Source organism: Camelina sativa, chromosome 17 (assembly GCF_030686135.1).
Source record: "Camelina sativa cultivar CO46 ecotype springtype chromosome 17, ASM3068613v1".
Classification (NCBI taxonomy): Eukaryota; Viridiplantae; Streptophyta; class Magnoliopsida; order Brassicales; family Brassicaceae; genus Camelina; species Camelina sativa.
In genome coordinates this window covers 14239793-14244367 of record NC_141896.1, presented here as the reverse complement: position 1 = coordinate 14244367, position 4575 = coordinate 14239793, and positions in this window count along the sequence as shown.

The following is a 4575-nucleotide window of genomic DNA, read 5'->3' as shown; positions in this document are numbered from 1 at the left end:
TTTGAAAAACGGTCTATGTCTTAGTCCAGTGGCTAATTCCGCAAATTCTTTTTTTTTTTTTGAAAAACGTCCAATTACAATAATTGTGTTGAATGGTGAAATGTTTGCGTTATTGATAAAGTCACGAAAAACGCCCCGCATTTTTGTTCTCCATTCACGGCCTTAGGTGTTGAATGGCGACATGTATATTTGCGGGATTCAAAAAAAAAAATAATACAAAAACGCTGATGAGTCACCAATCATCACTTTTATCCATTAGTGTGCGTTTTTTGTTTTTTAAAAAGTGAATGATTTGCGTATTTCAACACAACAATAATATAGAGGAGATAGAATAACGCACTTCAATTTTACGAACAAAACCCAGCGGTCCAATAAAACCGCACCCTCTAAATAATAATAAAAATAAAAATAATAGATATTGTATATAAAAGGACCGAAAGCCTAATTTTAATTTCTTTTAATTTCTTTTTCAAGTTTTGATGATTCATCACATTATTTATTTTAAAAATTAGATACTATTAACATAGTTTTATCCAACAGAAATAACTTAAATAACTGAAATATTTATTAAAGTTATAACTTATGTACTTTAATCAATTTATAAATAGTTTAGAATAAGTTATGTACTTCATATATATTATACCAAGAATATATGATTAAATGTATAAAGATCCTAATATTATAAAAAGTAATAATTTGCTTCTCAGATTAATTTTGTAATATTTACTATTATTATAAATTTTCAAAAATATGTAAATTTTAGGGCAATTATCATAAATACCACTAAAATAGGTTTTTATTCCAAAAATACCACAATTTAGTTTTTTTTCCAAAACTACCACTAAAATGTATTTTTTTCCAAAAATACCATATAATTGAACTAAAGTTCTAATACTAAAAACTAATTCCTAAATTATAAATATTAAACCCTACCCCTAAAAACTAAACCCTAAAACTAAATTTGTCAACCCAAACATAAAAAAAAAAATTCTACATGCTTAAAATTCAATTTTTTGTGTTAGTGGTAATTTTGGAAAAAAAAAATTTGTGGTATTTTTGGAAAAAAAACTAAAATATGGTATTTTTGGAAAAAAAACTTTTTAGTGGTATTTAAAGGAATTTCTCTAAATTTTATCATAAGATATTATGTGCAAATCTATATATATATATATATATATGTATTATACATAACACACATATATGCCTAAGTATATATAACAATTATAATATTTATTGTATTCAGCCATTATAGCTCGCCTTTTTATATAAGTAACTGGTTTTCAAAAAAAAAGTTACGATTATATTTTTTGGCAAAGATATATTTTTGTTAAAAATTTAATTATTTTATCAAATAAAGTAAAATTAGTTGTATTCATATATTAAATTTGAAAGGACCGACCCTTTTTAATAATAAATAATAAATAATAATATATATAAATAAACTACAACTAGTGGTTCCATACCCACTAGTCCCCTAACCACAATCACAATCAACAGCGGAATAACAATACCAATAACAAATAATATCCAATAATAAAACCAATACTATAGCATAAGCAAAATCCAATAACAAGATAACCAATAATCCAATAACCAATCATCAGAAAACATGAAACCAGCAACCTAACAATGTTTCTAACGACTCAACTCTAGCAACCTAACAATGCCAGACAACATCCAATCGAGTCCCTAGAACATCCTCCTCTTCATCGCCTTGATTCCACGATCACACTTTGCCTTTACCTGCACCAGAAACACATATTGAGATGCATGAGTATTTGATAAACACTCAGTGAGGCAATCCTCCCATCTACTAGGCTATACACACAAGGAGCAATCAAGCAAGAACAAGGAAATCAAAGGCTTAGATTAGCCATGTTCATGCACTCACCTCTCTGCAAAAAGATTCTGACCAATAAGAACAAATCCCTCACTCCTAGCAAGCTTCTAGCACTTTCCCAGTCTTAGATCTCCCAAGAAAAGCAAGGAATCTCACCAATCTCTCTCAAAAGCTCAAGAACAATGTTTTCTCTCTTTTCTTCTCAAAAACAAACAAACGGCGACAAACACCACTTCCCAAAACCCTTTTGGTCGACTATTCCTTTAAATATCTCGGTTTAGTGGTTTTCCTTAAACCAAACCGACCAAAATCGACAATTAAATCAATTCGATCGAACCGGAAAAACAATGGTGTCGACCGACACCCCCTTGGTGTCGAGCGACACCGTCACCCAAAACGTACAAATTGGTTTGCGGGTGTTACAATTCTCCCCCACCAATCTAGATTCGTCCTCGAATCTCGAACAACCATCAGCCAAGGACTCCCGTGCCACCGTCTCCACGGCCCGCACTCCTCTGACCGATCTACAGAAGGTCACCTCTAGGCGATAGACTCACGCTCCAGGCGTCATTTGCTCTCGACTTTTGGAATTTCCTTTACCCATAGGCCTAAACCTTGAGTTTTTGTTGGCTCCTCATCAGACCTAAGTCTGCATGCCATAATATTGGCTCCTCACCGGGCCTAAACCCGCATGCCATAATATATAAGGAAAAATCCAACTCGTCTCTCGGGTTGCCACCCTACAGCGCGCCGCCGGATCGTCATCCGAAGTCGATATACCAACCATATTCCCAAGCCACAAAGTGTCTGAATATGGCAGTACTAGGAGAACCTAAATCCTCCAAGAGCCACGAGCAAACAATTCTGAACACGTCTGAGTCCTATCCCTATCCAGGTTTCCTTCCCGTGGCTTGCGTAAGACATCTCAATGTCCTACCAACCACATATCCCCTCACTGGAATACCTCATGACCTCACACGGATCATCTCACTGCCACAATGCCAAACAAATGTCCTAAACAGGACTGTCACAAAGACCAAACAAATGTCCTAAACAGGACCGTCAAAAAGACCAAACAAATGTCCTAAACAGGACCGTCACAAAGACCAAACAAATGTCCTAAATAAGACCGTCACAAAGACTATCTGTCCCGAAGGACCGTCACAAAGACCATCTGTCCCGAAGGACCGTCAGAAAGACCATCTGTCCCGAAGGACCGTCACAAAAACCATCTGTCCCGAAGGACCGTCATAAAGACCATCTGTCCCGAAGGACCGTCACAAAGACCATCTGTCCCGAAGAACCGTCACAAAGACCATCTGTCCCGAAGGACCGTCACAAAGACCATCTGTCCCGAAGGACCGTCACAAAGACCACACAATGTCTCAAAAGACCGCCACTAAGGCCACACAATGACTAAAAAGTCCGCCACTAAGGCCACACAAGCCCCTCAAAGGCTCTCCACCACAAAAATTGACAAATTCTACCTCCCGTAAAACTTTCCATATTTAGCACTTTCTATTTTTGGAAACTTCTATTTCAGGAAACTTTCCTCCAAAACCGCGCCTCACGGGAACTTTGTACCCCAAGCACCACCTCATCTTGTTACTGAGTCGCACTCATGGGACCAGGCTAGACAAGTTCAAGTTGCGGCTTGCTTCTCGTACCACTTCTTAAACCTTGCCTTCATCCTCGCCTCTGGCTCCCAAGTCTGCTCCTCAACACCATCACAGTCCCAAATGACTCTCATCAGAGGAACCTTCTTCTTCCGAAGTTCCTTAATCCTCCTCTCGAGAACCCTCACTGGTCTCGCCTCCAAAGTCATGTTAGGCTGAAGATCTTCAGGAATCTTAGCCAACAACTTATCATCCTTACGGAGACACTTCCGCAACATAGACACATGGAAAACCTTATGAAACGCACGCATAACCTCAGGTAACTCTAGTCTATGTGCCACTGGTCCAACTTGCTCAATCACTCTGAATGGACCCATATACCTCGGACTCAACATAGTCTCATTCAATGACCTGTTCGGACCCTGCAATATGGCCATCTTGAGGTACACTCTATCACCTACCTAAAACTCAAGATCTCTCCTCCTCCTATCAGCATAACTCCTCTGCCTATTCTGAACCTCCTTCATGTTCATCTTGAGAACCCGAATCTTCTCTGAGGTCTCCTGAACAAAATCTGCCCCGAACATGCTCCTCTCCCCCACCTGAGTCTAGCATAACGGTGTACGACACGGCCTCCCATACAAAGCCTCATTAGGAACCATCCCAATACTCGCCTGATAACTGTTGTTGTAAGCAAACTCTACCAGGTTCAGGTGATCTGCCCAATGGCCACCCCAATCCAATACACACATCCTCAGCAAATCCTCCAGCGTCTGGATCGTCCTCTCTGACTGTCCATCTGTCTGGGGATGATAAGTTGTACTCATATGCACCTTAGTGCCCATCTCTGCCTGAAATGCCTTCCAGAACACCGAAGTGAACTTATAATCCCTATCAGACACAATACTCGCTGGCACCCCATGCAACCTGACTATCTCCCTCACATACTTCTTAGCCAAGACCGCTGCTCCATCAGTCTTCTTAATGGCCAGAAAATGTGCTGACTTAGTCAACCGGTCCACAATGACCCAAATATCATCAAAGGTCCGTGACAATGGCAATCCTACCACAAAATCCATGGTGATCATATCCCACTTCCACTCAGGAATGGGTAAATTC